At 37.5% G+C, this 12,406-nt stretch overlaps 1 long non-coding RNA gene across 1 annotated transcript; it reads right to left on the reverse strand.

Moving 5' to 3' along the window:
* Positions 1–555: 555 nt before the first annotated feature.
* On the reverse strand, positions 556–11,454 carry LOC118160235. The gene is made up of 2 exons (XR_004747372.1): positions 11,323–11,454; positions 556–800 (listed from the first exon to the last, which is right to left on the reverse strand). It is a non-coding gene; the product is annotated as an uncharacterized LOC118160235 (long non-coding RNA).
* Positions 11,455–12,406: the final 952 nt, after the last annotated feature.

Consider the following 12,406-nt stretch of genomic DNA (forward strand, 5'->3'; position numbering starts at 1 on the left):
ATTATATTCTGTTTCCAAACTATAATTCAGAAAATTCAGTTCCATCCTGTATATTTTAATAGCCTAACTGTTAGCATAAGAATAGAAATTAAGAGAACAAAGTACAGTTGTCTTTGCTGCCTGGAAATGTTGAAACCAATGACAGCTATTAGCTCTAAAAGGCTACTGTGCATGCTTTGCTGTTCTTTCTCACATTAAGGATGGCTGTTCCATAGAAAATCAAGAATATTTTCTCCAGTGAGTGAAGACTGACTATAAAATGGATAGAGCAGTTAGAGCTTTCAGTTGGAGGAGGAGAGTGGCCCTACTTGCTGAAAACCCTCTGTTACTTCATTGTTTTCTACAGCAGTCTTACAGCAGTCTGAATGTGAAGCAAATTGTTCTTTTTTTTTTTTTTTTTTTTTTTTTTCAGTTTTAGCAATCTTTCAGGCTTTCTAGAATTGAAAGTGTTGCTTCTTAACTCATTTGGCTCATTCAAAAGGGGAAAATGTGTAATTGGTACACGTATGGCACCTTTATCTTGTCCCTTTCCCATTCTTCAGATAACCTATTTGCTTTTTTTTTACCACTTGAATATTTTCAGGCAAGAACTCTGATGTCCTCTGTGTCCTGTTCACTGTGTAGTACATATTTAGTACAGTGAGAAACAAGCAGAATTAACACAATTCATTCAAAGGAAATCAAGACACAACCTACCTGGAGTCCACAAGTGCAACCTCCTTTCCCCCAGCTCAGCTGTCTTCACAAGCTGCAAAGTACTTCTGTGTTCATGTGTTCTGCTGAATGGCTGCAGTCCTAGTCTGTTGGCAAGACAAAAAAAAGACCATTTGGAATGCAATAAATTTTGGTTCTAAAGAAAACTTGGACAAAAAAGTAGAAGAATAAATAGATAGGTCGTATATTGACTTGAGACCAGAAGAAAGGAAGTTTCTCTCAACCACTTAAACTCTGAATTTTATTTGAGTGATAACCCAGTGAAGCCAGTGAAGAGCTGTGACACCTATCAAGATAAACATTCATAAAGTTCAAGGACTTTAAAAGGTTTCATGTTAAAGGACTTGTATTTTTCTTCTTCGGACTCACACAGACTGTGTAAATACAATAAAAGTGGCCAATAATATATAGAAAGGTGAAATGAAAGGAAATGAAAAGAAGCTATTACAAAAACCCAACCCAACCTAAACCAAAACAAACATGAATAAACAAAACAAACAAACAAAAACAAACAAGCAAAGGCAAGAGGAAGAGAAAGAAGACTTAGAAACGGTAAAAGACTTGGTGACTTAGAAGGGGTAGGCTGGAAGAATGAGAGTTGTGAAGGTGAAAAGACATCAGAGAGGAAAAATAATATATAGTAGAACAGGCAGGGGTGTAGGAAAGAGGAAAAAAAGGACAGTTTTTTTTTTTTTTTTTTTTTCAGGGAACAAGAAGGTAAAGGCCAGAAAAAGTAGGAAATGGAAAAGAACAGAGAGGGATAGTAGAGGGACAAGGAGGAGTAGAGGAGGGAGAAAGTAGAGGAGGAAAGTGACCAAAAGGAAAGAAAGAAGAATTGTGTGTTGTAACAAGAACAAGGGACTGAGAGATCTTGAAACAACAGAACAAATGGGGAAAAAAAAAAAAAAAAGAAAAAAGAATGAATTATAGGAAAAATAGGAATACAAAATGAGAAAATAATCAATAGAAAAATGAAGAAGGAAAGAATACTATACAAGAACTTTTTTTTTTTTTTTTTTTGGGGGGGGGGGAGGGGAGTTTGGGGGTTATAGAAGAAATACAAGTATTTGTAGGAAATATAAAATATCATGACTTTCACAAGCGTTGAGCCATGCTACATATTGCTTTATAAAAATGCTAAAGTGGAAGAAATTACATTGAGCTATTGTGTAGAAGTTAGAAAAAGAAAACACAAAACTGGTATTTTATGACACAGACAGGAAAGAATATTTTATGTATGCTATGACTCCCATATCTGTGAAAGCTATTGTGACTGGTGTCCAGCCCTCACTTTATACATTACTCACTGTAAAGGATGATGTCACAGAAGGATTAGTTCTAATCCTGGATGAGAAAGCCTGGTGATGACTCAACAAGGAGTAGAAAAGAAGGAGCTAAATCAGCTTAAAGTCAGGCTTTATATGTTTGGATGGAATCAGCATTTTATTTATGTACTGATTCTCTTCACAGAACAACTCACACATCTGATGAATCTCAGGCTATGACTTTCCTATTCCTGACTCATGTTTTATCACGCTACTGGCCCAGATGTTGGCTGCCGCTAACAGAAAATAGGAGACCATGCTCCATGATCAGTACAAGGAAAAAATCAATTAACAACAGAGCTCTCATAGTGGACTGATCAGTGCAAAGAACTAATCTATATACCTAGGGCAGGCCTTCAGTTGTCATGTAGTAAGAAATGTAGTTGCTAGATAAAACAGCTTGAATTCCTAAATTCCTTTGGTAGCCTTTAAATCTTCCATCTAGCAGAGACACATGCATAGTATTAAGTCACCAAATTTGCTCACCTGCTGAATAATTGGCATGGATTCCCTGCTGGTTCAGCCTGGTTGTTTCAGCCTCAGTGCTTGGCTCAGCTGAGCTGAATTACAGCAAGAGAATAAGTCTTGCTGGAAAGGATAGGTTTGCTATTTGTGTAGAAGCTATCTATGAGCCATGGAGCATCTTTGCAGTAAGTCTTTTAGCCAGGCCTCACTTACATGGGAACAAGATGGGAAATAAGGTGCTCAGGGCACCATTGGGTCAGCTGTATCTGAATCAGAATCAAAAGGTGAGTGATTTGAGTGTTAAGTGGTCAATTCAAAGCACGTCTATCTATAATGACTAGTCTAGTACCGAAAAAATCTTTCTTGTACTGAAATGAAAGCAAACCATTTGCAGAGATTTATAGACCATTTGATTTAAAATTTATTGGAAAAGCACCAGAATCCTGCCTGGGGAGGAAACAAATGGAAAAATTACTTTGCTGCTCATCATGGCTCTGGCAGATATTTCCATATTTATTTATTTTGAACAGTATTACAGAAATGAGTGATAATTATTGTAGAAATTAGTTTCTGTTTCAGGGAGGTACCGTCTAAAATCATTCTTTAGATCTCAAAACAGATTAAGAAACTGGGACTGATATATCTCAGTGAAGAGTTTCTTTCTTCACACTGTTGTTTTTAGTCTCAGAAACAATTGCCACTTGCAAGGTGTTGTTTAGGAAAAATTGATTTTTAAAAGACTTGCAGGTTTATTTCCAAAAGTTGTTAAATAGTGGGGGCTGCTATTAAACCTCTGTTTTGAAACTCCCAATTTAAAACTTTAAAAAGGAAGGCCAAATCTGCCTCAGATGTAAGTCCCCTAACATGGATGTAACAGTTGGAATTAATTTTGTCCATAATTTTTAGTGCTAGTTACTCAACTTTTAAATTACTATTGCAAAGCTTGAAGGTGTAAGAAAAGAGTAAAGAAAGGATACTCTGGAAAAAAAATGTGAATGAGAAAAATAACATTTTTCCCACTTATGAAGTGCACATATATAATATTTCACATTTAAATATTGTATAAATTAGAAAAAAAGATATATACATAAATCAATGACAGTGGTTATATGACAGTTCTTAGTCACCCTTTATATAACAGCTTTGACATCTCAGTCACTTCCCAGCAGACTGCTGTCAATCCAACTGGGAAAACCAATTCCCAACTAGAACAGTTTTGCATAGAGCAGCTACAAGTCAGCCTGAGAACAATAGGGAATGCCAGAACCCTAGCTAGGCACATGGAGAGGAAGTCAAGCTCTCCTCACATGCCCCCTTGACAGAAGATAACAGGCAAAGTCAGTCTAGTGACTGGTGATCCTTTTTTCATTACAAAAAATTGTTCTGGCAAGGGACTTCTCTCCCCTCTCTCTCTTCCCTCTTCCCTCCTCTCTATTCAGTTGTAAAGTTTTTTTCTTTTCTCATCATGAGTTTCTGGCTTTTGGGAGGAGATATCATGAATATTCATAAGGAACTTGCAAATTTCTGTGACAGCATCTCATAATCCTTCCTATAAATCTTTCTTAGATTATTGAACCACTGTCACTTATCAAAGTGTGGAGGACAAAAGAAAAAAAAAACACTTCAAAATAATAGGTTTCTATTAATGGTCTGAAAGTTACTTTGGAGCACTGACACTGAAAAAAAAATCAAAACAAGAGCAGATCCAATAAATAAATAAATAAATTGCAGTTGATCTAATACAGACCTGAGGAAGTTCTGGAAAAATTTAGGTGTATTTAAGTGATGATTCCCAAACCAACTACTCAGCTGTAATTAAGACAATATAATTACCTAAGTTCACCAGGGGCCTTTTTCTTTGATGTTAAACATTACTATTATGAGAATCCGTTCTATGAAGCCCATCTCAAGCCCTAGTATGAGAAGCCCTAGTATGAGAAGCTCAGCAGCTGGTTCAACACCTGATGAAGTTTCAGAAATAGGATTTTTTCCTTTAACTCTCTCTTTAACTTGTAAAACATCCTCAGAGTATACCTAACAAACACTGAGAACAATGCACTGCTTGCAAAATGCAGTTAGGCATATTTTTTAAAGGAACCAGAAGGGAACCTGTGCATCTCTTCATAATATAGTAAGTGTAGCATTTCTAATACAAAAACTGAAATTCGGTCACTAGACCTTCCTCAGGTACAAGTCACATCTTTCACCTTTCATTCAAGCATTTTAACTACTCGGATTTAGTTTTTTTTTTTGTTGTTGTTTGTTTCTTTTTTTTTTTTTTTTTTTTTAATCTTATTCCATTGAAACTGGACTATGTTACAAAAAAAAAAAAAAGAAAGAAAAGAGAGTAATGAAATCAAAAAGAGGGAACAATAGTAAGTTCAATTCTGAAACTTAGGGTTTATAAAATAAACATCACAAGGAGAGAAAAAGAGTTCTTGGTTCTGTTTGCCAGTTCCAAGAATGTTTGTTCACCTTATCCATGACTAAGTATCAAAACAGGAAGAGAAATGGATTTGAAATGCCATTAGCTGAAGAGGAAAGTGAAGCTGTATCTCATACTTTGAAAATTTTTCTTTCTTTGATTAACAGAATTTTCATAGAATCATAGAATGGTTTGGATTGAAAGGAACCTTAAAGATCATCTAGTTCCAGCCCTCGTTGCATGGAAAGGGACACTTCCCTCTAGGTCATATTGCCCAAAGCCCCATCCAACTTGCCTGTGAACACTTCCAGGGAATGAGACATCCACAGTTTCTTTGGGCAACCTGTTCCAGTGCCTCACCACCCTTAGAGTAAAGATTTTTTTCTGAATATCTAATCTATATCTACCTTTTTTTTAGTTTAAAACCATTCCTCCTTGTCTTATCACTACAATCCCTGATAAAGTGTCCCTACCTAGCTTTCCTGTAGGTCTTCTTTAAGTACTGGAAGGACATTATAAGGTTTTCCTGGAACCTTATCTTGTCCAGGCTGAACAACCCTAACTCCCTCAGCCTGTCTTCATGAGAGGTTCCCCAGCCCTCTGATCATCTTTGTGACCCTCCTCTGGACTCATTCTAATATATCCATGTCTTTCTTGTGCTGGGACCCCCAGATCTGAACAAAGTACTAAAGGTGGGGTCTCATAAGAGCAGAGTAAAAGGGGAGAATCACCTCCCTTTTTTTTTATATGCAGCCCAGGATATGGTTGGCTTTCTGGGCTGAAAATGCACATTGCCAGTTCACATTAAGTTTTTCATCCACCAGCACCCCCGGGTCCTTCTCATCCGGGCTGTTCTCAATCCATTCATCTCCTCACCTGTACTCATACTTGGGATTGCCCTGATCCAGGTGCAGGACCTGGCACCTATTCCTGTTAAACCTCATGAGGTTCACATAGGCCTACCTCTCAAGCCTGTCCTCTTTGGATGGCATCCCTTCCCCCCAGCATGTCAACTGTACCACACAGCTTGGTGTCATCAGCAAACTTGCTGAGGGTGCACTTGATCCCACTGTCCGTATCACTGACAAAGATATCAAACAGCACCAGGCCCAATACCGAACCCTGAGGAACACCATTTGTTTTTGATCTCTACCTGGACACTGAGCCATTGACAATCTTTGAGTGTGACCAACCAGCCAATTCCTTACCCACTGAGTTGTCCACCCATCAGATCCATGTCTCTCCAATTTAGAGACAAGTATGTTATGCAGGAAATGAAAAATGTAAGTAAAAGTGGAATTTTAACTGTCCTGTAATTATTCTGACAATAGTGCAATAGTAAGAAACTAATTACAATATAATTACTCTTATGTAAACTAGAAATAAGTATATTGTAAGGTTTTGTTTTGTTTGAGATTAAAATGAATCTGTTGGTCATGAGTGAGATATATTTCAGAAATCAGGAATTAATATATAATTAAATAGTATGTTGGAAAAATGTATTTTTATTATTATTATTATTATTATTTTTTTTAGGCTTATTTCAGAGTCCCATCTGGACTGACATGTGATAAATTGAATTTCTCTCAGGAAGGTAAGGGTTACCAATCCCTGCTAAATATTTTTATATGTGCCTTGATATTACAACAGAGACACATATGCATAATTATCTCCCTGTCCCCCTGCAAAGAACACCCCTTCCCTTATCCTCTGTTTGTAGAAATTACAATAGCCTTTTTTGGACTAAATAACATAGAGAATAACCCTAGAGTCATAAGTAACATGAATTCAGAGTGATTCTGGGGAATTATTGTACCAAAAGAACATTTTCTACATGACTATTGATTTGAGAGACTGAAACGTAATGTTTCTCACCTTGTTTCTCACAGCAAATGTGCCTAATAAATCCAAGTTTAAAACCAGACACTCTTCCACACAATGACATGCATCGCTTTCATCTTAGCTGTTTCTTAAATATCTCTGCTCTGTAGGAAATTGGTCCTAAATCCTTGTGTCAGATCCCACATCCTTCAATAGATGTCCAGATAATCCTACTCTCCATATGCTATGAGCACTGAATTTGGGTAAGTTTCTGCCAGCACACATAAGTGCTCTACTTTAGCTTTAGTCTGCTTTTCTTTTGGATTGAACTCACTTGAAATCCAGTCCATAATGCATGGGTATTTACAAACCACTTTAAACAGAAGTCACAACACATATTTGTGTTGGCTGATAATCCTTGTCAATGATGGATGAAGATCAGGTGCCATTTCTGATTCTTTTAAACATGTCAACTGCCTCCAGTACCATTGACCATGAACTGACCTGCACTCTGGAAGCAAAGACAAATGGGATGAATTGTGGGGCTCAGAGTTATGTGCAGCTTTGAACCCTGAAGCAGTGGGCTGAACCCTGAAGCAGTGGGCTGAGGCAGGGTTCTCTTCCATGAAAATAATAATATATATATTAAAACAACAACAACAACAACAAAAAACCAGCTGATCCTTCACTTCCCAGAATTTTTGTTAATATGTTTACCTATTAATATTTTGATAATGTAGCTTTAGCACTTATTGAGGCCTCTGCTTGTTTGTCTCATGAAATAAAGAAAAGTTGTAAGCTTAGATAAAATGTGTTTTACAAATATTATATCCCAAAGTCTTTTGCTTTTAATTCATCCTTGGTCCAACTATCTTAAAAAATAGATGAAAAAAACAAACAAAACCAAAAATACAACACGCACAAACAAAAACAGGAGAGCCGAATAATCTAGTTTCTGTTGGACCTGGGGATATGGGACAGGTTTCATAACCAAAGGTTGGGGTAATTCTGCTTGATAGTTCCTCTTGTTGATGTTGATTTCCTCACAAGCATCTCTTCTGTTCTCAGCTCTGAGATGTTGCAGCATACTGGTGCTCTCCATTCAGTCAGAATTTAGGTTGTACACCACTCCAGATTTCATACTATAACTGTTTCATAACTGTTTCATACTATATATTTCATAACTATACTTTCATAATATACTATTTCATAACTGTTTCATACTATATATTCCTATTGAAAGGATGGGGGAGGAAAGAAGGGAAGACCTATACTTCTCTGCCCCCATTTCTCTCTGTGTTGGGCAGCTGAGACATTATCACATATTGCCCATATGCTGCAGAACCAAAACAGTTTGAAGTCCACCTGGAAATATTCACCAGACACTCAGATGCGGATCTGTGTGTACAGCTCTTCTCAGTAAGTCTACTTGAACCATCAGACTGGGCCACTAGATGATCCCAGGGTCTAGGGACAGGCAGAGAACTTATAATCCCAAGGTGAAAAAGACATGGCTGGCAACGATGGCATAGTCTGAAAGGAAATAACTGCTTGATGCAGTTCCTATGGCAAAGCATGTTAGCAAACCATGTCAGCTCAATCATGGGAGGAGTTCATGTTTACACTACTAGCCAGGTGCAAGTATGAGATAAATAGATATAAACTTTTCTACCTTTTATTTGCTGGCCTCCCAGATACAATTAGTCAGAGAGGTAGGTAATTAGGTGGAGAGATAATTTAATGATTAATAGCAAATACTGATCTGTGCAATACAGGAATCTTAGGTAAACACTATGAGGACAGAAATTTTTGCCCTTTACAACAGGATACAGTAGAGGAATTTTCTTTTTCTTTTACAGATTAGTTACATGTCAGCAAAAGAGAAAAGCCTTTATTACATAGGTCTATGGTTACACCTGGCATATGAAAACCTACACTAGTAAGACAAAGTTAAATCTGTGTCTTATACAAAGAGAAATAAGCCATTCCCTCCTGACTTGCATACATCATATTAATATATCTTGTCCTCTGCTGGAGAGGAAAAAAAGAACAAATAATAAGGTGGTCGATTACACAATCCTGACATTTGTCCACTTGCTTTTGCTTTTTTTGGATCCTCTTCAGCCAAAGAAAGACATGAGTGTCAGGAAGCAGACGAATTTCCCCGAGGGACCTGAACTACTGCCGTGCCACAGCCAACAGCTTCAGCCACTTGGACAAAGCTCTGTGTTGTGTCTTCCAGAAATTGTTCCCAGGGCTTCATAATATTTGATGATTAGACCAGGGTTGTTTACTGTAGGGTGGCAGCTACACTCAGTACAAATTTCTTGCTTTATTATGCACCAGCTTGAATCTGTTTGTGCAACACTTTACATATAGTGATAAAGTCAGTAAAACATTGGTGATGGTGTAGTGCTATTTACTAAACTATAACTGTCTCTGCTTTGAAATTTCTAGTGTACTGAGGATAGATGGATTTCAACTGCCTTGCATTTTTAAAAGAAAGAAAATTACTGTGTGCAATCAATTACAGTGAGAGTGGACTATTATCTGGTCTCAAATCCATCCTGTAATCTCACAGTACTCCACCCCAGCCTTTGTTCACCGCCATCCCCAAACTTCTCTATCAGCTGTTAGTCAGCACCTCTATGTTTTTCCTCTAAGACATCTACTCAAGGCACCAGAGGCAGGTGCAAGAGACAGATGCAGCTGCTCATGATTGTTTTAACATCATTGCCATGTTTCCCATTTGTAAAGTATTTCCAAAATTTGTTTTCCTTAGCAAAATGAAAACAACAAAAAGAGCAAATGTGTTTGTGTTCTCATAAAATAGTACCTAACTACTATTAGTCCTAAGGTTTTCTTACATTTTTCATCATAAGGCTGGGTTCCTTTGGTTCAGTTTGTTTTCCATTGTTCTATCCTCTGTGGCTGGAGACAGCAGGGATTGAGTTTCATTTATGTAGACAAGTCATACAAGGATCATTACCACAGCAACTAAAATACTAATTTATAAGAAAAAACATAGCTCCCCCCTCTATTCAGACAATATTTACAGGTATTTTGCTAGTCATACATACTTATCCCTTTGATTTCCAAATGAGGTACTGTCTATATTATTAATAGTGCTGTCACCTTGACTGGTGCAAATTCAGCCAACTGTTTTATGTCATTTGAAGGGTTGGCTTTTCAATTTCAGAGCTTCCTGTTCTCATCTTCCATTGCCCTGAGCCAAAGAACTGCCCTAGAATTAAATGCATTAAATTTAATATTTGCTTAAAACCCCTTAATATGACAGGATCAGTGTCGCTGTCATTTTGATTTGATAGGTAATAATCAGGTAGTACTATTTCCCTGAGAAAGGATTTTTCCAACAAGGGTATAAGGATGTCCTGGGAAGAGCTTTTGTCATCACTGTCATTTTTTCATATCTGCTCTATGGTATTCCCTGTTACTACACAGCCAGGAAAGAAGAAATCCCCTCCAAAACAAGCACAGACCTAGGAAAACATATTGAATCCCTGCTCAGGTTGAGTTTTCTGTCAAGTGGTTCAGTCCACACAGTCTGTATTTTAGCTCCTGAACTACAAAAGAGTGTTAATACTCCCCTCCTTTGTAGCCCATTTTCAGGCTCTGCAATGTTCAAATACCCTTCCCTAGTGTAATTGTGACAAGGGTAAGTGTGACACCTGTACTCATGCTGGGAGCTTGTGTGGATATATCCCTATCATAGCAGGAAAACTAGTCCACACTGTGTCTTGATTAAGCTGTGCACAAATGCAGAAGGTCTTGGATTGTGTGGGTGGTGTTTCTTGTCTAAGCAGTTGTTTCCGTATCCTCCAGGGAATAGGTAGTGAGCAGACTGGTGTAGCATTAACAGTAATATGTCCTGAAGCTTGTACATCCCTGAGGAACTTAAAAAAATGAATAAATGCCAAACAAGGTCTCAAATAAAGATTACATTCTGACCTCACTTATATGCAGAAATATTTTTTCTAGCACTTATATACAAAGTTTCAAAGACCCTGCATTAAAAATTAGAAATTAGAAAAAAAGAGCTCACCAGAACTAACTTCCCAACTCCAAAACTTTCTTCTGGGTTGACACACTTCCCATTAAAATAGTAGGAAGAAAAATTATGAAAACAAACTCTCAATAAAGGTTGGAAAAAAAAAAATGTCTCAGCTGCAAACGAGTTACACATACGGCATTTACAATATAAGCAGGACTAAGCTCATAGCAAAAACATGATATAAGCCCAAATTGTTTGTGAGACTGCACCAGCTGAAAGCATGCAGGGTTACTAGAAACAGGCTAGAGGGGCTTGGGGGTCAAGAGTCCCTACCCATGAACTCACAGTGAATTGTATTTTCTACATCTATGGGAAAAAGAGATTGTGCCACCCACTACCTTCCTTTACTGGCATAAGAACCCCTGGTCCAGCCTGAGTAATGAAAGGCTCTACTGTATATGTATCCCATGTGAGTATAACCCTGAGCTTCGCCAAGGCCAGACTGACCTCGTGCAGGATGGTGACCATAGGCTTACAAATGTGAAGTGAGAGCAAAGTACCTACAAACCTCCAGTGCACATGGGTCTGGGTGCTGTGTCAGCCTGGCTTCAGTCACACTGCCCACCTGCCTTTGTGCTGATGCCATGTAATGATGGAGAGCTGATTCCTGGAACAAGAGCTCTGGGTCTCCTATCATTTGGACAATGAACTTTACTGATCCTTGTGTAACACAGCCTATCTATAATTTGAGCCATTGGTATTTCACAGACATGCAAACTGGAGAGTGCACTGACTAGATGATGACCAGGGTACTCAAAGTGAATTTCTGATGTGAGAATTGTAACACGGATTGATAAAACATGGGTGAACATTTTCTATGGACCAAGTACATAACCTTCAAAAACAGAGGCTAGTTCTGTCTTCAGAACACATGAACATAGAGAACTTCTTTTTTGAAAGTAAAACTATTTAAAAGAGGCTAAGAGAGATTTTTTCACTTTGTAGCTCTTTGAACATTTAAAATCCCTTCTGGGGCTTCCCATGCAACAGAAATATTATAGCTGAAACTAGCAACTAACAACAGCTATACAGTACCTAATAAATTCAGTCAAAGATATGTTTTGGTTTCATTAGTACAGACAATAACTGTAGGAAGAAAAGAGTTTATTGTCAAGGCTAACAGTATAATTATATACTACAAAAAGTGATTGTTTGTTTATTAGTTGTTAACTAGCACATCTCTGATCCTCTTCTTGCTGATAAATTAGACCATGGTCATGTGAATTCACTTTAAAAACATTGCACATTAGTTAAAGTACCTCCTAATGACCAGCAACATGAGATTTCCAAGAACAGATCAGATGAATGTCTATGTTAATTTACTATCCTTAGTCCACCTGGAATAGGCCAGTAGCTGATTAAACACACACCGAGGACTAATCAATAAAGAGCCATAACTTTGATCTAGTTGGTGCTGTTTCTGATTATATAAAGTAATGCTCATAATGAAACATGGTTTGCCTGCCTTTCAGTGTAAAATCTTGTGTTTCAAATGATGCTTATTAAAAGCATTATGAAATAGCAACAAGAAATTGCTCTTGTTTACTTGTTTCAAACACTGCAATAGTAGCTTGCTCATGCTCT

This window comes from Oxyura jamaicensis, chromosome 1, assembly GCF_011077185.1.
Source record: "Oxyura jamaicensis isolate SHBP4307 breed ruddy duck chromosome 1, BPBGC_Ojam_1.0, whole genome shotgun sequence".
In the NCBI taxonomy this organism is placed as follows: domain Eukaryota; kingdom Metazoa; phylum Chordata; class Aves; order Anseriformes; family Anatidae; genus Oxyura; species Oxyura jamaicensis.